This window comes from Taudactylus pleione, unplaced genomic scaffold (assembly GCF_031769625.1).
Source record: "Taudactylus pleione unplaced genomic scaffold, aTauple2 ptg000041l, whole genome shotgun sequence".
NCBI lineage: Eukaryota > Metazoa > Chordata > Amphibia > Anura > Myobatrachidae > Taudactylus > Taudactylus pleione.
In genome coordinates this window covers 69,461,711-69,484,720 of record NW_028284443.1, presented here as the reverse complement: position 1 = coordinate 69,484,720, position 23,010 = coordinate 69,461,711, and the positions used below count along the sequence as shown (strand labels likewise).

Sequence of the window (23,010 nt, the reverse complement as noted above, 5' to 3'; positions counted from 1 at the left end):
GAAGTCAGATGTGGCTATAGCTTCCATCTCCTGGGCATTGACAGTATGGGTACCTTCATAAGTGTACACACAAAAAATAAATAATAATAGACATGATTTAAATCATTGATGCAATTCAAAAAGGCATTGAGCTACTTTGTGAAGCTTTGCTGGATACAATAACCTCACCCAGATGAATGCATGAAGCAGTGGTTCCCAGGAGAACCTTAAATTGTGTCCATGGGTGGCCAACCCATAGTGACATAATTGTTTAACCAGCATGAAGCTATGGACCCGGTAAAAGAGTGAGAGATTGTAGATAGAAAAATGTAGAAACCTCCTAGAGAGTGAGACACTGTAGATAGATAGAAAGATGTGGAAACCCCCAGAGAGAGAGATATTGTAGATAGAAAGTTGTAGAAACCCTCAGAGACTGTAGATGTAGAAATCCCCCACAGGTTGAGACACTGTAGATAGATGTAGAGAAACCCCCAGAGAGAGAGATATTGTAGATAGAAAGTTGTAGAAACCCTCAGAGACTGTAGATGTAGAAATCCCCCACAGGTTGAGACACTGTAGATAGATGTAGACACCCCCTAGAGAGTGAGAGACTGTAGATAGATGTAGAAAATCCCCAGAGAGTGAGACACAGTAGACAGATGTAGAAACCCCTCAGAGACTGTAGGTAGATGTAGAAACCTCCAGAGTGAGACACTGTAGCTAGTTGTAGAACCCGCCCCCCAGAGAGAGACTGTAGATAGATGTAGAAACCCCCCAGAGTGAGAGACTGTAGATAGATGTAGAAACACCCCATGAAGGGGGGACACTAAATAGTTATAGAAACCCCCCAGATAGACACTATAGATAGATGTAGAAACCCCCAGAGAGTGAGAGATTGTAGATATATAAATGTAGAAATACCCCATGAAGCGGGGACACTAGATAAAGTTGTAGAAACCCCCCAGAGAAACACTATAGATAGATGTAGAAACTCCCAGAGAGTGAGAGACTGTAGATAGATGTAGAAACACCCCAGCGAGTGAGACACTGTAGATAGATAGATGTAGAAACCCCTCAGAGAGAGACACAAGATAGATAGATGTAGAAACCCCTCAGAGAGAGAGACTAGATAGATGTAGAAACCCCCAGAGAGTGAGACACTGTAGATATAGATGTAGAAACACCCCATGAAGGGGGGACACTAGATAAATAGTTGTAGAAACCCCCAAGAGAGACACTGTAGATAGATGTAGAAACCCCCAGAGAGTGAGAGACTGTAGATAGATGTAGAAAGCCCCCAAGACTGTAGATAGATGTAGAAACCCTCCAGAGAGAGAGACTGTAGATAAATGTAGAAACCATACAGAGACTGAGAGACTGTAGATAAATGTAGAAACCCACAGAGGGAGACTGTAGATTGATGTAGAAACCCCAGAGACAGAAAGAGACTGTACAAGGGTGTATTAACCCCTCAGAGAGAGAGACTGTAGATAAATAGATGTAGAAACCCCCAAGAGAGAGAGAGACTGTAGATATATGTAGAAACCTCCCAGAGAGAGACTGTAGATAGAGATGTAGAAACACCCCAGAGAGTGAGACACTGTAGATAGATAGACGTAGAAACCCCCTAGAGAGTGAGACTAGATAGATAGAAAGATGTAGAAACCCCCAGAGAGATACTGTAGATAGAAAGTTGTAGAAACCCCCAGAAACTGTCGATGTAGAAATCCCCCAAAGAGTGAGACACTGTAGATAGAGAGTGAGAGACTGCAAATAGATGTAGAAATCCCCCAGAGAGTGAGACACAGTAGACAGACATATGTAGAAACCCCCCAGAGACTGTAGATAGATGTAGAAACTCCCCAGAGTGAGACACTGTAGATAGATAGATGTAGAAACCCCCAGAGAGTGAGACACTGTAGATAGATGTAGAAACACCCCAGCGAGTGAGACACTGTAGATAGTTAGATGTAGAAACCCCACACACAGAGAGAGAAAGAGAGACTGTAGATAGATGTATAAACCCCTCAGAGAGACTGTAGATAAATAGATGTAGAAACCCCCCAGAGAGAGACTGTAGATAGAGATGTAGAAACACCCCAGGAAGGGGGGACACTATAGATAGATGTAAAAACCTCCTAGAGCGTGAGAGACTGTAGATAGATAAATGTAGAAACCCCCCAGAGACTGTAGATATAGAAACCCCCAGAGAGTGAGACACTGTAGATAGATGTAGAAACCTCATAGAGAGAGATACTTAGATAGAAAGTTGTAGAGAGCCCCAGAGACTGTAGATGTAGAAATCCACCAGAGAGTGACATAGTAGACAGACAGATGTAGAAACCCCCCAGAGAGACTGTAGATAGATGTAGAAACCCCCAGAGTGAGACACTGTAGTTGTAGAAACCCCCCAGAGAGAGACTGTAGATAGATGTAGAAACCCCCCAGAGAGTGAGACACTGTAGATAGATGTAGAAACCCCCAGAGAGACTGTAGATAGATGTAGAAACCCACCAGAGAGTGGGACACTGTAGATAGATGTAGAAACACCCCATCGAGTGAGACACTGTAGATAGATAGTTAGATGTAGAAACCCCACAGAGAGCGCGAGAGACTGTAGATAGATGTAGCAACCCCTCAGAGAGAGAGTCTGTAGATAGATGTACAAACCCCCACAGAGTGAGATACTGTAGATAGATAGATGTAGAAACACCCCATGAAGGGGGGACACTAGATAAATAGTTATAGAAACCCTCCAGAGAGACACTGTAGATAGATGTAGAAACCCCCAGAGAGTGAGAGACTGCAGATAGATGTAGAAACCCCCCAGAGACTGTAGATAGATGTAGAAACCATCCAGAGAGCAAGAGACTGTAGATAAATGTAGAAACCCCCAGAGAGAGAGACTGTAGATCGATGTAGAAACCCCACAGAGAAAGAGAGAGACTGTAGATAGATATAGAAACCCCTCAGAGAGAGAGACTGTAGATAAATAGATGTAGAAACCCCCCAGAGAGAGAGAGAGACTGTAGATATATGTAGAAACCTCCCAGAGAGAGAGACTGTAGATAGATATAGAAACACCACAGGAAAGGGGGACACTATAGATAGATGTAAAAACCTCCTAGAGAGTGAGAGACTGTAGATAGAAAAATGTAGAAACCCCCCAGAGAGACTATAGATATAGAAACCCCTCAGAGTGAGACACTGTAGATAGATAGATGTAGAAACCACCAGAGAGACTGTAAATAGATGTAGAAACCCACCAGAGTGAGACACTATAGATAGTTGTAGAAACCACCCAGAGAGAGACTGTAGATAGATGTAGAAACCTCCCAGAGTGAGACACTGTAGATAGGTAGATGTAGAAAGCCCCAGAGAGTGAGACACTGTAGATAGATGTAGAAACCCCACAGAGAGACTGTAGATAGATAGATATAGAAACCCCCAGAGAGTGAGAGACTGTAGATAGATAGATGCAGGAACACCCCAGGAAGGGAGGACACTAAATAGATAGATGTAGAAGCCCCCCAGAGAGAGACTGTAGATAGGTGTAGAAACCCCCAGAGAGAGAGAGACTGTAGATTGATGTAGAAACCCCCCAGAGAGAGACAGAGACTGTAGATAGATCACATACAAAGCCAAAACGTATTCACTTCCTTTGTAGGATCCCAGTTATTGATCCTCCCGAGTGGGATCTCTGAAATCCCCGAGTCAGGTCTCTTCCCCATGCTACGTGCTCCCGCTTCTAATCTGCATGCCATCCCTCAGTCAGCTCAGCTTTCAGTTTATGGTCAGCACTGCAGGGCTGACTTCTGGCAGATGGGATAGCACAAATGGAGATTGGAGCATCTAATGGCACCTGACAGTACTGCATTCAGCAGTGACACTGACAGCAGCTCCCTATTTTGCGCCCAGCCGGCTCATAAGAGCCATCCTCTTGTCAGAGCTGTAGATAGTGTCTGCTGGCCAGTACTGATCAGAGGGGGTTTCTGGGTACTGAGAAACCCCCCCATAAATGCACTACTGTAGAGCATATTCTAAGGTCAATATTTAGTATTTCAATCGATTGGCTTATGATTCTATCCCTAAAATAACCTTATTTTAATAACACACACTTAAAAAATGCCATTGATTTTGTTGACAAATTCAATCATTAAAAAAAAGTTGGCTTCAGGGCCCCTCTGGGGTTAGGGGCCCTGAAGCTTAAGCTTCATTAGTTTCACAGTAGACCCGTCTCTGGAGTACAGAACCAAATTCACTCTGTAACCAGTGGGAATATCCTTGTGAAACTATGTACTGTATATATCACAGCAAACCCGAGTCTCTCTTACCGAATCTGGCGACGCTGGGGTCCAGGCTGGGGAGGGACAGCGGGCGGGAGATCCCCGGCGCCCCCTGGCAGCTGTTCTATCTCACCCCCGGCGGTTGTGTGCAGGCTGAGGATTTAAAGGGGCAGGTGCAGGATGAAGAAAGGGCTGATTGGGGCTGGTTGAACCCTGACCTTTAAAAGGAAGTTCCTGAGAGCACTCCAGTGCCAGACTATAGGCTCCATTAGCATACTCCAGTGTTCCTGTGCATATCCTGATTATTGGTTCTGACCTTGGCTTTGTTCGTGACTTCGATTCCGTGTGACCCCTGGCACGTTGTTGATATCTGGTTCTGACATCGGCTACTCCTTGTGATCCGTTACGTCTGCTCCCTGGTACCGTCTTGTCTGTTTGGTTTTGACCCAGCTTGTCGACTACGCTAAAGTCTTCTGCACTCCAACCAGAGTTCACCAGCACCTTTATAGGGAAACCTAAACTGAGGGCCGCAACCTGTGTGTCGGATACAGCCAAGTCGATAACTTCTTGCGAGGGTTCCTGGTGAATACCGCCGGCACATTAGACTCCGCGCCTCAGGTATAGGTCAAGCCAATTCCCTGAATAGGGGTCGCATCCACAATCCGTCCGAGAGTTGTGACAGTATAGTGATAAAGCTTTGCGTGACATATTATAAATACAATTGTTAAAACCAAAACAAGCAAGAGACACACTGGGGTGATGATAAAGGCGGAACTTGATTTTGTCTTTTAAGAAGAGAGTTGAATAATGTTCACTGACAAATTGTCCAGTTGATTAAGGACCAATGTCAATCCCAATATTGTTATAAATAGTGTACTAATTAGAAAGAACCACATATGGGATGGGTATGGAATGCCGACGTTCAGGATCCCGGCAGTCAGAACCCCGATGACGGCATTCTGAAAGGATTTAATACCAACACTTTGTCAGTTGGTATGCTAACCCTCCCCTCTCCCTACCCTGCCTCCCTGGTGCCTAACGCTAACCCTCCCTCTAACCCCAGTACTTACCTTTGGGACTCCTGCGGTAGGAATTCCGGCGCCCGCATTCTAACTGCCAGAATCCCCTCTGTCTGTATTTTAACTGCATCCCCCACAAATAGATAAAACGTGTCCAGCAATAGTTGTGAGGTGCACAATGTAATTCCAAATTGTTTGACAATAGTAGGACCGGAACTTGTTTCAGGAGATCGTTTTAAAAGATTGTGCCATCAAGAAATCCTTTAGATGTTTAGGATGGCATCCTTACATCCAACAAATCATTATAGCTTTATTCTATCATTTGATATACTTCCTTCTCTACTGTATCTTTGATTAATGATAGTTTGTTACTTAAAATGAGTTTCAAAAAGACTCAACTGCGATAGTTTACTTATCCATTGTGATCGATATGCCGTTGCAGCATCACATAAGGACGCCCACTTTACCTTACACACATCCGTAATGTTTAGCGAAACCATCGGTAAAATCGAGTACCATCGCAGCCTCTCCCACACTTGCACCATTCCAAAGAGGTTATTCTAATTTGAAATGGTAGCGAAATAGAGTTTTATATCAGATCATTAAATATCTTCCCACATTTAAGAATGTCATCTTTGGACAATTATTGTATAATTTGTTTATTCAATGTAAGAATACACTCTTAGCTAAACATCAATTCAAATTAGTCAGTTTCTTTGTTTATATCAATTGTTAAGACATCAGTATGTTGATTGTATTACCCGATAACATGATGTGACGTCCTACGCACTCACATCTCCAGATCTAGACACTTGTGTTTGAACATCACCTAGGCAATGCAAATGTCAATGGATTATGTGAACAGGAAAGGTTCAGAGTTTGAAGATGCTCATTTGTGTGACTAACCTCCATGCTGATATATAGAACACATCTACTTTTAAGGTGAAATTTCTTTGTATAGAATCACTTAAGTAGATCCTCTGACCGAAGTTTTTAATATTGCATGAACATCAGTTATAATGTATTCTGGAAATATCAGGAATCACATGATGTATGTATGTTTACATCATGTGACCATAACAAGTTGCTGTCAATCTGTTGATGAATTGATTTATATGTATTTAAATTATTGCTCTGGATTGAATGTATATAAATGTTTCAAACGGGGCAAGGATTGCCTACCTGTGGATCCAAATTTTCAGCGGTAATATTTAGAGTTATGGTAGACTTGCTTTAATAACTCCTTTTCTTCGAGGTCTATAGGGTCCACATGGATGTGGTTGGAGAGATCCAGGCATCAAATAGTTAAAGCTTTCAGCTCCCAGGATGCCTTGGGTCCTCCCCATATATACCCCGCTCCTAGCCACAGGCCTTCAGTTTTGTTATAAAGCCTCAAGGCAGGAGAAGGTGTGGAGCTGGAGCATACATGGCTATATAAATATTCTTATTTTTTTGTATGTAAGAGACACCCACTGCAGGGGTGTATCTCTTCTTCTTCATACAGATATAAGCCTATTCACAACTTTTACCAGATTGGTTTTTTGTTTATTTTTGTGTGTCTATATTTTAATTCATATTTTTTTGTATATTTTAATACTTTATTTTGTTTTAGATATATATGCAATTGTACATGTGATGTTAATAAATTGTCATACTTTTTTCTATATTAGCGCTCTTTATCTGACAGGTTGATACAAGTCTTAATAACACATATTATTAGTGTCATACAATATTTTAATTGACGTTATACTCAGACCTTTATTATTATTTCTAATCAGGTGGGAATTACAGATCAATTTCACTATTAGGAGCAGCTATTTCTCATCATTTCATATTGCTAGTCATCATTACAAGTTGTGAGCGCCTGATTTCTATATAGTTTGTATATTTACAAGTTATATTACTATTGACATGTAATATAATTACAATCGACTCTAAATTAACTACACAAACACCAGGAATGGTAGGACATAGAGCACTATGGACCTCATTCAGAATCGGTCGTAAGCAGCCGCTCGGTCGTACGCATCCGATGTTTCCAAACCACGCATGCGTACGGTTAGTTGTGTGCATGTGCGTACGAGACCTTGTGATCCAAAATGTTGTCGATCGTAAGGCTTACGAACAGGAAGTGGCTTCCGAGAGTTGATTGACATGAAAGGCCGTTTGTGGGTGGTGACGGGGGTGGTGGTCTGAAACCGCAGGCGTTCCTAACCGTTTTCAGGGCGTTTTAGGGGCGTACATAAATTACCTGTTACGACTGACATAGAAGGCCGGAAGTAGTAAAACGTCACTTTGTGAGCAGGTTCCAGGCCTGGCTGATCGTACAGCTTAAGGTTGGGTACGTGCTCTCTCAAGTCCCAGAGTACAATCGATACTATCGAATATTACTGATGTTCGGAGTGATGTTTCTATTTTGAGCCACACAATGCAAGCAGCTAATAATCGTTTGTTGTAGCTAATAACACTGCTAATTGGCATGTAATTGATTCAACTGCGTTTGCATTAGCGAATAATAATAAGAAATATATTTCAGGGGGATGGCTTATTCTATGCGTTTTTTTGTTAATTTTTGGTGTAATATGCACACAACACAAGCGGCCACAACCACCAGAAGAAAATTAACATACAGCGACTGACAATGATTGACTCGATTGCTAGCTGCTATCACTCGTTAGCTAGAGGAGGTGCATTGTTCACGTATGGGCGTCACTTTGGTTACAACCGACCGCCCGTGCAATCGCTTCCTTTTTCAGTTTTGCGGTCATTAGGCGTACGACCGTGCGTGATTCCCCATAAGCGAGGAATCGCCTTACCTGACATCTCCTTGCGTCCGGTTGCAGTCCGGGTCCCAGCATCGCTGCCAGCAAGCTTAGCCGAGACCCGCTGGAATCACAAGCCTTGTTACTGGTGTTGCAGCCCGACGAAGGTAGATGGAGTCGCAGTACATGCGTCTTAATTCAGACACTTTGTACTGCCAACCCAAAAACATAGAAATAAAACAAAATAAGAATTTAGGACTGCCTGAGCAGTCCCGTTACAAAGGTGCATCTTAATCCTGCTGCACCAAACGAACAACTGAAGGCCTGTGGCTAGGGGTGGGTATATATGAAGGAGGACCCGAGGCATCCAAGGAGCTGAAAGCTTTAACTGTTTGGTGCCTGGATCTCTCCAACCACATTATCCCCATGGTATCCTTGCGGGTCCCTATGGACCCTGAAGAATAAATGAATAGTATTAATGTAAGATTTAAGTGGCCTGCTGACCAGGTGTTTTGTTTGTTCTCAGGTGAATGTGGTTAGTTAATGAGAACCTAGGTATCTAAGCAGCTCCCTGTGAGACTATCTTCATACCTGTGACACAGCTGTAGGAGTACTACAGGGAAACACATTTATACCCCTTTTCCACCAAATTTTATACCCCTTTTCCACCAAAATTTCCACCAAAATAGAGCTAGAGTTCCTATCCGGATCAGACCCGGAATTTAGCCGGCGCCGCCTCGGGATATTCTATTCATCTTCTGAGAGGCAAAGTATCTGGCTCTGCAAAGGCTTCTAATATATCTATTAAGTTCTATGAATAGTTCAAAAAAATTGAACTATAGTACCATAGTGTACCTAGACACTTTTTGGAACATCACTCCAGTAACCCTAACGGCCTTAAGGTGGTGGGGGTAGAGCAGATCCCACAGATGCCAAGGGGCGGTGACAGGTTCAGACATTTATGTAGACAAGAGGCTGCATGGATCCTTAAAATGCAGACACTAAGTCCGCAGGGTCTTAATGAGACAATAGATCTTGAATTCATCTAAATATATACTCTACTATTCCTGTCATATGCATTTCTGCAATTCAAGGTGTTCACCCTAGATACATTTGGGTTGTGATTTTCTAGGGATAGCTAATCTGAATACTTAAATTTATTCTAGCTATCTACATCTACCATCTAATGTAGTATTGATCAGAAATGAGGTTAGCTATTCTCCTTATTATTTTCCTCTAGTCTCTCTTCACTTTTTTCCATATATATGGTCCGTTTGTACAATTTAATAATTTTCCATTCAGACTCTACTGTTGGATAATGTTTACATCTGCTTTGTGGATTAGCTTTAGCATATATATGTACCCTTTTTCTCTATTTTTTGTCCACTTATGTACTTTTATTTACATTATTTAACTAGAACTTTAAATAGATTATCATTCTTTTTTGGTTTTCTTCATATTTTTGCATAAATGTGTATGTTATTTTTTATGATATTTTGAGCATTATTAAATATCTAACACACAAAGAAACCTCTCCAGCGCTAATAAGCTAGAACGATCTGTTACCAATGCAGAAGTGAAAAAGAGGTGATTGCCAACCTCACTAGTAATACCAAAACAAAAGAACACTGCACTCTAATAACTATGTTGGGACATAGACAATAACACATATGTGTGTATAGGTCTGCACTGACCAATTTAATCAATCTTAATCAAGAATATACACATAAATAATACAATAAAATGCTAATAATTACATATAGGACCGGAATTGATCAGATTCCTAGTCCACAAGATATAAAAGTAACAACACTCAACATGTAAATCAAGCTCTGATTGTAGATACTGAAATCAGCAACAAATTAGGTAAACTATTAAAATAATAACAATTATAAATTGCATAAAAATACATTAAATTGTTACATATATCGCAAGAGTAGGCAAGTAAATCCAAACACATAGAATCACAGTAGTCCTGAAAAATTCCAACTGAAATCCTTGCGGATATTAGTGACTCCCGTTGGAAAAACAATTATAGCTAAATGGCAATGGAGTCTGAAAGATGAAATAACGTATCCTAAAAAGGTCACAATACGGCTTAGGTACCTGCCGCAGGAAGAGACTCCTGTCTCTAATCAAGCCAAAATGCTGGGGGTCATTCGGTTTCGTGCCACAAGCAGTCGGGCATTTGACTGCACATATAGGCGGCTCCGTGGAACAGGAGAGATCAGCCAGAGGTATCTGACGAGGCAGCTGAACAATATGCGTGGTTAGCGGTCAGTAGTCCCGCATCGCTCACCAGAACACAGCCGGAGACCAAGCAGCAAGCAGCAGCCAGCGGCACCTCGCACACTGATCCGCCAATTGTAAAGTAAGATCAGGTGGTGCTTGCTGATGGAAATAGCTGCATAGAGTAAGTACCAAATCAGTGCTCCTCTCCGTCACAATCTTCACTCTATCAGAGTCTCACGGAATCTCACGCCAATAGATAGTAAATAAGTACTCATAAAAGCAGGGCAGGAAACCAGGAAATCCTTAGGAAAGGACAACAGCAGCAACGCGTTTCGGCTACACTGTAGCCTTTTTCAAGCCAGAATGCCCTCCTGTTTGAGTTTGGAGTATAAATAGCCACAGAATTGGAGATATTGGATAATTGAACAATCGGTATTAACTATTTCTAGTCCAACGAAAATTGAGTTTAATAGGACTTGTCTATTCAGTTAGACAGAAATTATATATCTCTCTGTAAACCATATATTTAAATAAATAAATATCAATACAATAAGATCAATGAACATAATTTCATTCATCCTTAACTAAATGGCACATATACCTAAATATTAGAAAATGTATATGCATCCATAAACAAATACACATATATAATGACCAAAAGACAACACAATACAAACACAAATATACACACATATATACCCAATGTCTAATGTCCCAACAAAAAACATGACTGCACTGAACTAATTAATCAATAATAAATAGATGAATTATTAAACTAGCAAAAATCTGATTCCCAAATCACAATACATTAAAAATTATTTTTGTAGAATTATATATAATCTAATCATTCAAAATCTCAACATATGAACGAATGATGACACATCAATTAGTCCAACATATAATGTATAGTTATATTATATTAATAAAGAATCAATAATAATAATATTAATATTAATAACAGCAATAACAATAATAATATTATCAACAATAATAATATGTTTAGCGGGCTTAATGGACCATCACCACTCTATATTTATGTTTATGTTGATTTATGTGGTGTCTAGGGTCCATTTCTTCACTCTGTATATGCACAGCGGTCTACTATATTTATTAGTTGATGGAGGTGCTCTCTCCTCTTTTTTCTCTAAGCACTAGTATTTAATTTTTATTTTATTTTTTTCCTTTTTATGAATAAAATATAATTTTATTTTAATCCTAATTTAATTTTAATTATATTTTTAGTTTAGTTTATTGGTAATATATGTAGTAATATTGTTTACAAAAATATTATTGTTGATAATATTATTATTGTTATTGCTGTTATTAATATTAATATTATTATTATTGATTCTTGATTAATATAATATAATATAACTATACATTATATGTTTGACTAATTGATGTGTCATCATTCGTTCATATGTTGAGATTCTGAATTATTAGATTATATATAATTCTACAAAAATAATTTTTAATGTATTGTGATTTGGGAATCAGATTTTTGCTAGTTTAATAATTCATCTATTTATTATTGATTCATTAGTTCAGTGCAGTCATGTTTTTTGTTGGGACATTAGACGTTGTTTATATATGTGTGTATATTTGTGTTTGTATTGTGTTGTCTTTTGGTCATTATATATGTGTATTTGTTTATGGATACATATAAATTTTCTAATATTTAGGTATATGTGCCATTTAGTTAAGGATGAATGAAATTATGTTCATTGATCTTATTGTATTGATATTTATTTATTTAAATATATGGTTTACAGAGAGATATATAATTTCTGTCTAACTGAATAGACAAGTCCTATTAAACTCAATTTTCATTGGACTAGAAATAGTTAATACCGATTGTTCAATTATCCAATATCTCCAATTCTGTGGCTATTTATACTCCAAACTCAAACAGGAGGGCATTCTAGCTTGAAAAAGGCTACAGTGTAGCCGAAACGCGTTGCTGCTGTTGTCCTTTCCTAAGGATTTCCTGGTTTCCTGCCCTGCTTTTATGAGGACTTATTTATTATCTATTGGCATGAGATTCCGTGAGACTCTGATAGAGAGAGTGAAGATTGTGACGGAGAGGAGCGCTGATTTGGTATTTACTCTATGTGGCTATTTCCATCAGCAAGCACCACCTGATCTTACTTTACAATTGGCGGATCAGTGTGCGAGGTGCCGCTGGCTGCTACTTGCGGCTTGGTCTCCGGCTGTGTTCTGGTGAGCGATGCGGGACTACTGACCGTTAACCACGCATATTTTTCAGCTGCCCCGTCAGATACCTCTGGCTGATCTCTCCTGTTCCACAGAGCCGCCTATATGTGCAGTCAAATGCCCGACTGCTTGTGGCACGAAACCGAATGACCCCCAACATTTTGGCTTGATTAGAGACAGGAGTCTCTTCCTGCGGCAGGTACCTAAGCCGTATTGTGACCTTTTTAGGATACGTTATTTCATCTTTCAGACTCCATTGCCATTTAGCTATAATTGTTTTTCCAACGGGAGTCACTAATATCCGCAAGGATTTCAATTGGAATTTTTCAGGACTATTGTGATTCTATGTGTTTGGATTTACTTGCCTACTCTTGCGATATATGTAACAATTTAATGTATTTTTATGCAATTTATAATTGTTATTATTTTAATAGTTTACCTAATTTGTTGCTGATTTCAGTATCTACAATCAGAGCTTGATTTACATGTTGAGTGTTGTTACTTTTATATCTTGTGGACTAGGAATCTGATCAATTCCGGTCCTATATGTAATTATTAGCATTTTATTGTATTATTTATGTGTATATTCTTGATTAAGATTGATTAAATTGGTCAATGCAGACCTATACACACATATATGCATTATTAAATATCTCTAGTCTAGATTTAATCGCTGGGCATTGTCTATATGCGCTTATATGTGTATTATAGAAACATATGTTTAACATTAATAGATCTAATCTTGTATCTGTATCTCTCTGCTCTATATAAATGACTTGAGAGGAATTAATAATTCCTTGTATTTATTGTCCTTGTGGTTTCCTCACTCTCCTACAAATACAATTTCCATATCATCTTTGCGATAATTTAAATATATATTTGGTTTGTATTAAATGAGTGTAGTTGATTAGGTCCTGAATATTAATTCATAATTCTAAACTCTCTCACTATAGTATAACACGTCAAATTATTTAATTTACTATTTATTTTTCATCTGGATATATGCTTTTGGGAATTAACATATGCAAATACATATTTATACACATATTGTATTTTACAGGAATGTGTATTTATACGCATATGGTCATCTCAATGTGAACGTTTTCTATATTTATTTTTTTATATATATATTATTTTTTAGATTCTGTTATGTATTCCCTCTTACTTTAGTTTCTATTATCCATCATTTTTTGAATAATAAAATATAGTATGTGCTTGCTGCTGGAACTATTGATGCTAATGGTGGATTAGGAATTAGCTGCACCTGGTATGCTATTTTAAGCCTGGGAATTAATCAACTACCGACAGGTGTTTGAGCCCAACTACAGCCTATTTAAACCCCATTGTGGACATGGACAAGTTATCCTGCTTTTTTGATAAAGCCACTGCTAGCGGTGAAACGCGTTAATGGGAACATATCCGTTCAATTTGTGCACTCCCACATTTCTGGAGCTGTTGCTGGCTGTCTCGTGGAGCCGCTCACACCGGCGCCGCTACTTTGCATTGTCGGTTAGCTGACACTCCTGATGTGATCCATTCGCCCTGTGCGGTGTAGGACTTCCTCTCTACAACACAGCAGACTTTGGCTGTGAGGACGCAGCTAACACTGGTGCGGCACGGACATATCCACAGGAGGGGACGGGTCCTGGCACTGACCGCAGGGCTATTATACAGCTGGTAGGAACAGCGATCCCACTGTGCTGCTGGAGGATATATCCATTGCGGCAGGGACAGATCTGACTACCTGAGGAAACGCTGTGGGTATGTGCAATATATGTGGACATTTCGTCAGCTAACAACATCCATAATTTGTCCTGCCTCATTCATCTAGCAAAGCCACCATTGCTTTATTTAGAGTGTGGCACCTAAGCGCATAAATATATCTTCTTTCCACAGACAAACATTACGGTCCTACTAGTGACTTTATTTTTATGTAGGAGGGACTATTCAGTCATTTTTATCCATGACATATTTGATATCTTTTATTGTATCCATTGGTATTGTTACATTGTGTATTTATGCTAGCAGTGTACCATGTTATTCCAGACATTAACCTTTTAGTATTAGTAGACTGGAGGTATATTATTGTGTATTACTGTTTATTAAATAGTGATTTATTAAACTTCTTTTGATTCCTTGTGTGTCTGTGCAGTGCTTTCCACCTATATCTATTCTGCCTTTGTCAAGATACCTGGTATCAAGGGCGGATTGGGCTGCCGGGACAACGGGCCGGTTACCGCTGGGCTGGTCACTACAGTGGCTGGCGGCCATCCTCCACTTACCCACAGCCGCTGCCGCGATCGGAGCTGAGCTCCGATTGGGCAGCACTACAGTACTAACAAAATTGGCTATGGGGAGCTGCTGCGCATGACGGCTCCAGCCACAGCAGCTCGCCCACAATCCTTTGTGGAGCCTGTCAGTCACCACTGATGACGGCTCCGCCTCCAGCCCTGCCGCCAGGACACACTCAGCAACAAGCATCCTGCACTGCATGATGGGAACGCCAGCCACGCCACAGAGAAGCAGCGGGCAGCCAAACAGAGGAGCAGCAGGTAATTATTGGCCGGTGGACGGACGGATGCAGACAGGGGCTGGTGGCTTGGGATTTATGCTGTGGGCTGGGACTGGTGGCTGGGGACTTATGCTGATGACTGGGGCTTGCTTCGGAGCACTGGGGCTGGTGGCTGGGGAGTGGGGACTGATGCTGGCGACTGGGACTGGTGGCTGAGGACTGGTGCTGGTGGCTTGGGACTCATGCCGTGGGCTGGGACTGGTGGTGAGACTTATGCTGGTGGCTGGGGAGTTGGGACTGATGCTCAGGACTGGTGGTTGAGGACTGGGGCTGGTGGCTTGGGACTCATGCTGTGGGCTGGGACTGGTGCCTGGGGACTTATGCTGGTGGCTGGGGAGTGGGGACTGATGCTCAGGAATGGGACTGGTGGCTGGGGAGTGGGAACTTATGCTGGTGGCTGGGGAGTGGGGACTTATGCTCAGGACTGGGACTGGTGGCTTGGGACTCATGCTGTAGGCTGGGACTGGTGGCTGGGGACTTATGCTGGTGGCTGGGGAGTGGGGACTGATGCTCAGGACTGGGACTGGTGGCTGGGACTTATGCTGTGGGCTGGAGCTTGATTCTGAGAACTGGGGCTGTTGGCTGGGGAGTGGGAACTGATGCTGAGGACTGGGGACTCATGCTGTGGGCTGGGAGTGGTGGCTGGGGACTTATGCTGATGGCTTGATTCTGAGAACTGGGGCTGGTGGCTGGGGAGTGGGAACTGATGCTCAGGAATGGGACTGGTGGCTGGGGAGTGGGAACTTATGCTGGTGGCTGGGGAGTGGGGACTTATGCTCAGGACTGGGACTGGTGGCTTGGGACTCATTCTGTAGGCTGGGACTGGTGGCTGGGGACTTATGCTGGTGGCTGGGGAGTGGGGACTGATGCTCAGGACTGGGACTGGTGGCTGGGGACTTATGCTGAGGGCTGGAGCTTGATTCTGAGAACTGGGGCTGTTGGCTGGGGAGTGGGGACTGATGCTCAGGACTGGGACTGGTGGCTGGGGACTTATGCTGATGGCTTGATTCTGAGAACTGGGGCTGGTGGCTGGGGAGTGGGGACTGATTCTCAGGACTGGTGGCTGGGGACTTATGCTGAGGGCTGGGGCTTGATTCTGAGAGCTGGGGTTGGTGGCTAGGGACTGGGGCTGGTGGCTGAGGACTGATGCTGAGAATGGGAGAAATGCACACAGGGGCTGGGGGGAATGAGGCTGAGAGACACACTGGGTCCTGGAGGAATGGGGCAGAGAGACACGCACTGGGGCCAGGGGGATGGGACTGAGAGATGCGCACTGGGGCTGGGGGAATGGGGCTGAGAGAGACACACTGGGGCCGGGGGAATGGGTCTGAGAGATGCACACTGGGGTTGGGGGAATGAGGCTCAGTGCCACAGGTGGGCCCGGGGATGGAAAGATGCAGTGGGGCTTGGAGAGAAGCAGGGGGTCCTGGGGATGGAGATACAAGGGTGCCTGGATATGGAGAGACACAGGGAGCCTGGAGAACCACAGAGAGACGTAGTGGGTCTGGAGTAACACAGGGAAGCCTGGAGAGACACAGAAATAGTTTGATCAGGGAAACTCACATTTTGCCCTGCACAAAACATTCTGTTACTATATATTAACTGGTTTCTACGTAAACAGACATCTTCCAGTCAATGTGATCTCCTACATGAATAGTGAATACCGGCTGAAGGCGCTGCCCAGTGAGGCTCAAATTCCTCAGAGGTTCCCCGTTGCAGAGAGACCACCATATAGGTAAGAAAAGACTTTCAAACTGACTGGCCTGTACCTAGTGCTTAGGGATGGGGTGCCTCAAAAAAAGTGTATAATTGACCAAGATTTATGTTGCCGACCCTGCTCCCCTCAGTGGCTTGCAAAAGCCCCTCCAGGACCTAAGAGGAGGGAGTATTCTGCCCTCCTCCACAGAACCCGCCCTCTCAACATACCCACCTCCATTAGGGCTGCTTTCAGAAATTTCCCGGGCTGGTTTTCCACCTCAATATGCCCCTGCCTGGTATCTTGGCAAAGGCCCCAGAGTGGACCGAAACATCGATGTTGTAGAACTACCATGTGGTGAATAAAGAAAAACTTTTTTACTATAGTACAAGTCTGGTGAGTGTACCTCCATTACTTCTATGTCGTGCTCAGTAAGGTGTCACCCCAGCAATAACTTATTTGATGTGAGTGTGGACCTAACAGACTATTTATTTATTTATATATATATATATATATATATATATTTATTTTACTAGGGGTTCTTTTTTATTCTTTTAATATTTAAGAGGGAATTGGTATGAAATACCGCCGGCCGCATAGCACCACTGTGTTGCTGTACAGACACCAAAGATTATGAAATTGTCCTGCTAATCTGGACAACAGAAATGCTCTATTTGGTTGACATATACACAAGGGTAAGGCCAATGATGTCTCAGGACTATAGCAGTCATATTGTTTGGACACTCAATGAAAGTAATGCCTAGTAGCCAACTTACTTGTGGGTGCCCTCCCATATGACTGAAAAATAGCATCCATAGACAGTGGAAGGACATATATTGGGGGTGCTTAAGGACCTAGGGGTCTATTCATGTACAACATGAAGTGGCTACTAATAGATTCCACTATATATCGCATCACATCGATGCAATATATACTAAAGCTTAGTAGCCATTCATGTATACTTACATCTCCAGCGTCTTCAGGTGCTGTCTGGCCCTTCCGCAATCCCTGTACACAGTGAGAAGCAGGCATATCAGGTGCCCGACAGCTTAGGTCTAGAACGAGGTGCTGTAAAGGACCTCTGACGTCACAACCATGTGACCTGTTTCAAAAGTGGGAGGGGCAATGTTCAGAAGGTGGGCCAAAAGTGTCCCCTAGCGGGCTCGCAACGCTCCTGGCATGGTGGCTCGATTCGCTCGCCACAGGTTTATATTCCCCCTCTATGCCCACGTGGATGGCAACACTGGTAGCTGACCTGCCCTGCCGTAGCGGTCACATAGTTGTGACGTCCTTTTTCCAACTTGGATCTAGCAACAACCATCTGGATATGCCTGCTCCTCACTGCGCATGCAGGTCAGTCCTGCTGCAATGGATGCTGGGAATAGGGGGCGGAGCCAGCACAGAGTGGCGGGTAGACAGCAGGGTAGTATGCAACTTCTCTGCTCCGTTTGGTTTTCGGTACAGATTACACCATCCTCAGATGGTGAATCTGAACCGCAGGAGGAACAGAAAGCAGAGTTTTCCGTTCCTTTATGAATCGCACTCACCATACAAAAGTATGGTGATGCGATGCAGTCATGGAGCGGAGGTGCCACTGGAGAAGGATTAACCTTCTACATGGTAACTTGCTCCATGAATTGCACGAAGCAGAGAAGAGTCCTAATTTCAGTTAAACAGGGCTCTGTTCATGAATAGATCCTCTACAGAGCTGGCTCCTATGAAGTAATGTGCGTGTGGATGCAGCTGTTGGCAGTGGAGTGGGGGAGAAGTACAAACACTTTTCTTTAACAACTGACAGATCAACACAATTAAACAGTAACATCCTAACTTTGCACAGCCGCTTAGAAATGGCAATAGGAATGATGTCAGAACTATTCTGATTATGCTGATACAGCTAGCCTCAACTTTCATCCAGGTTCTGGAGAGGACTGTTAGCCCTTCAGCATTTCAAGGGGAGTCCTGTGATGTCCTTGCTGTGATGCCACAAGAACTGTCCCTGCCTTAGGACAGTCCTAAAACAGTGCGAGAGAGCTCTCATCTTAGGCTTGCCAGAACTATGATATTGCATTGACTGTTTGTTAGCTTTTACTTTTCGTTGCTGTACTCAAACATTAAAAACTGAGAACATGTAATTATATTTAGTGAATTCTAAATATTAATTATTTACTAAAAAGATTCTAGATATACAATAAGTGTTTGTATAAATAAAATATCTGCAGTAATAATATATGAACATATAATTATATCCATTGGATAAAATGGAACGGATAATCAGACTAACCTTAAAATATGTAGACGATCCAAACTGCCAAACCTTTTTCTAGCCGAATACAACAGAGATGTGAATTAGAGTCTCAGAAACACAACTCCAGTTGGGAACAGAGCACAGGGATGAGAGTCTAAAAACTGGAATATAAGATGACATTGCCATTGTATGGTGTCATGTTATACCCTTTACATTATTCATGCTGAACTGGTGTACTGTGTCATCTCTAGGTTCTCTCAATGCTAGTGTGGGAGGTGAGAGTTTACATGCATCCCCCTTCATCTGGTGCATTATGGGAATGTAGGTAATCTCCTTACCATTGATTCTCTGAGTTTAATATTGTCAAAGGCTAACAGATTAAGTGGGATTGTAAGATGTGTGTAACAATAACTATGCTGCTTTCTTTTTTTGGAAGTAATGTCTTGTGAACATTTTTGTTTTCACTTTTGTGTTAAGAATAAAACTGAAAGCAAAATATATATATTTTTTAAATGTACATAAGAAAAAGTCAGATGACTTGATAATGTGATTATGATTATTATATTTTACTATTCTGCTTCACAATTTTTGTCCAGAACTACAAAAGCCAGGATATTAAAATTAGCAGAAGTTAAAATTAGTTTCACACTCGCCCAAGCAATTTACACTTATAGTGCGTACACACGGTACGATCAGTCAACGATATCGATATCGCTGACTGATCGTCCTGCACCTTCCCGGTGTGCTGGATGATCGATATCGATCATCCAGCATACCACCAACGATGGCCAACGACCCGCGATCAACGATATCGACCAGGTTGGCCTGCATGCACATTATCGTCCATGCGTGCCCGCGCATCGCAGGTCGTTGGTGGTTTGGAAGGGACCAAAAAATGCACGATATGAATGATAACGATATGATCGATATCGTTCATATCGAGCATTATAATCAACCCGTGTGTACGCACCAATAGTTTAACCTGTATAAAAAAAAAAACGTGGGATTTAATATAGCAGTATTTTACAGGAGGTGTATCAATGGCTAAGCTTCCACTGACATTATGTAAAAAAAAAATGAAGGGTGTGAAGTGTAAAAAATAAATCAAGAGGTTCATAACATCTAGGGCACAGGTTCTCAAACTCGGTCCACAGGACCCCAAAAAGTGCTTGTTTTCCAGGTCTCCTCAAACAATCACAAGTGAAATAATTAGGTTCACCTGTGGATCTTTTAAAATGTGTCAGTGAGTTATGGGGGGCATCCACTACAAGATCTTAAAACGACTGCACGATTACGACATTGTAATCGTGCAGTCGTTTGTCAGTCGTGTGATGTGCCTGCACTGAACGAGCAGACGTTCAGTGCAGGGTCATCCATCATCTGGAAACATGCTGAGCCTGACGATATCGTCAGGTTGACCCGCATGTTTGCACGATGATAGATGTCTAAAAGATGTCTAAAAGACCAAATTTTCAAACGATGTTCGAATGATTATCGAACGATTTTATGGTTATCGTTCAATCGTTCAACTTTATCGTCTAGTGGATACCCCCCTTAATAAATACACCTGTGCACCTGGTGGGTGACCTGGAAAACGTGACCTGTGTGGGGTCCTGAGGACAGAGTTTGAGAACCAGATCTAGGAGATGTTAATTCATAATTTCTAATTGAACTGAACTGAAATTGTAATCAAGCAAACTTCCAGTTTCTTTCTTTATCAGATTGAGAATCCTCATACACTAGGGTAGAGGTTCCCAAACTCGGTCCTCAGGACCCCACACAGGTCACGTTTTCCAGGTCACCCAGCAGGAGTACAGGTGTATTCATTACTCACTATCACACAGGTTCTCGTAACTCGGTCCTCAGGACCCCTGACAGTGCATGTTTTCCAGGTCTCCTCACAGAATCACAAGTGAAATAATTACTCCACCTGTGGATCTTTTAAAATGTGTCAGTGAGTAATTAATTCACCTGTGCACCAATTAGGTGACCTGGAAAAAGTGAACTGTGTGGGGTCCTGAGGACCGAATTTGAGAACCACTGTACTAAGACATTTTAAAAGTTCCACAGGTGGAGTTAATTATTTCACTTGTGATTCTGTGAGGAGACCTGGAAAACATGCACTGTTTGGGGTCCTGAGGACCGAGTTTGAGAACCTGTGCACTAGGGGGTTATGTAGATTACTGAATTGGCAGGATTTGAAGCGGAAATCAGTTATAAGGCAAAGCCATCCTTATCACTGATTGCCGCATTATATTTAGAGGCGAGCTCGCTGAAATCCCGTCAGTTCTGTAAACTCAGTACCTATCACATAACCCGCTAGAAGTGAAAAAAATATTGCCCACTGCTCAGCCCTCAATTCTAATCTACTTTATTTTGATTCCTAAAATCTATAGGCTGTCTGCTCACTACTAGTGTGCCATCATTCTCAAGGGTTTATTAACTAACCCGTGTTTGTTAAAGCTACCGATCATCAGCAGCTTTGACTAACGAATTTTGAGCGGCAACAGGATTGAATGCTAAATAAGCCTGGTTTTAGCATTAATTCCTACTGTATTGCCGTTTTAAAATGGTCAGTCAAAGCTGCTTCTGATCGGGGGGTTTGACAGACCGCAGCATAGTTAATATACCTCTCAGTGTTCTCAGGCATGTGGTTAGCATAAGACTGTTGATCAAATTATTCCACATACATCTGGAAAGTAGCAGGTTGAATCAAATCCCAGTTTTAGTGGTGTCCATCTTTATTTAGTTAAAATACTGTGCCCTCAATTGGCTGCATGGACAGTATTTTTAAGATTTGTTTTTTATAGTTTTGGTAGCATGTGTGTTTAATTACAGTATACCCTGCTGGATACATATATAATATATATATATATATATATATATATATATATATATATTATATAAACCACCCTTATCCTGCGCCTATACAGAGAACTAAACCTAAAAGCGACTCATACAGAGTCCCCTGTTAGTGGGACTGGATGATAGAGATAGAAAAAGGTCTGTGAGAGATCGCTTAAGTAACTTTTACAGTTTTTACTGGAGAAATAAGAAAAGGCTGTTCTGGGTAAATACTTCAAAATACTACTATTGAAGTATAAAAACATTCACATATAAAAACCTAGGAGTTTTTGTGGACAAAAAGCTGTTGACACCCTTATAAAAACATAATACAATTTATTACAATAAAAATCATTTTGTACAGTACCAATATAATTTTAGAGACAGTGCTGATTAGGTTTACAGGGTTCCACATTTGAACATGGACGATTCACCCTTAGGTTTAAAGCATGTATTCGTAGTGATGTAGTCACCGAATTAAGATCAAAAACAGTTACCCTACACGTTTCGTCTCCTTGGAGACTTCTTCAGGGGTTAATCTCTGTGCCTTTACATAAAGGAATACATATTGTACAATTTTACAAAGCGCAGCACACACACATTGTATATTGTAAGTTCCAATTGGTCTCAAATATACTGGAATGATGGATATTCTTAGGTAACACTTGGTTCTCAGTAAAAGATGGCATATTTCAACTTCTTTCCTTATGGATTCAAAGTGGGAGCTCCCACTTTGAATCCATAAGGAAAGAAGGTGAATGTGCTGCTCTGCTTACCTAGGTGGGATACAACTACCCAGTACTGATCACATACAGTGTATACACAATTTTGACTTTTTTTAAATATCTAAAGTGCAAAATCTGCCATCTTTTACTGAGAACCAAGTGTTACCTAAGGACACCATTACTGATGGAAGATTTCTCCTGGGCACACAATTGATGTGGATTTGAAGCTACATTTGGAGTTTTAGTTTTTTCATGAATTTGTGGAGCAATTGTCTCATTCTGACACACTGTATTCTTGGCCACATTTTTGGGACATTGTTCTCTGTATGGATCTGTGAAGTAATTTGTCCAATTTTGATTGTACCCCTGAAGAAGTCCAATGCTGGGGATGAAACGCGCAGTGTCTATCTTTGTGCCAAAATCCATCCGCCACAGT

At 41.7% G+C, this 23,010-nt stretch overlaps 1 protein-coding gene across 1 annotated transcript in view; it reads right to left on the bottom strand.

The window, feature by feature from the left end:
• LHFPL5 (LHFPL tetraspan subfamily member 5) overlaps window positions 1–19,116 on the bottom strand; it is a 30,275-nt gene extending 11,159 nt beyond the window's left edge. The window contains exon 1 of the mRNA XM_088459162.1: window positions 19,042–19,116. The gene's annotated coding sequence lies outside the window, so the exon portion shown is untranslated. The remainder of the gene's footprint in view (window positions 1–19,041) is intronic.
• Window positions 19,117–23,010: the final 3,894 nt, after the last annotated feature.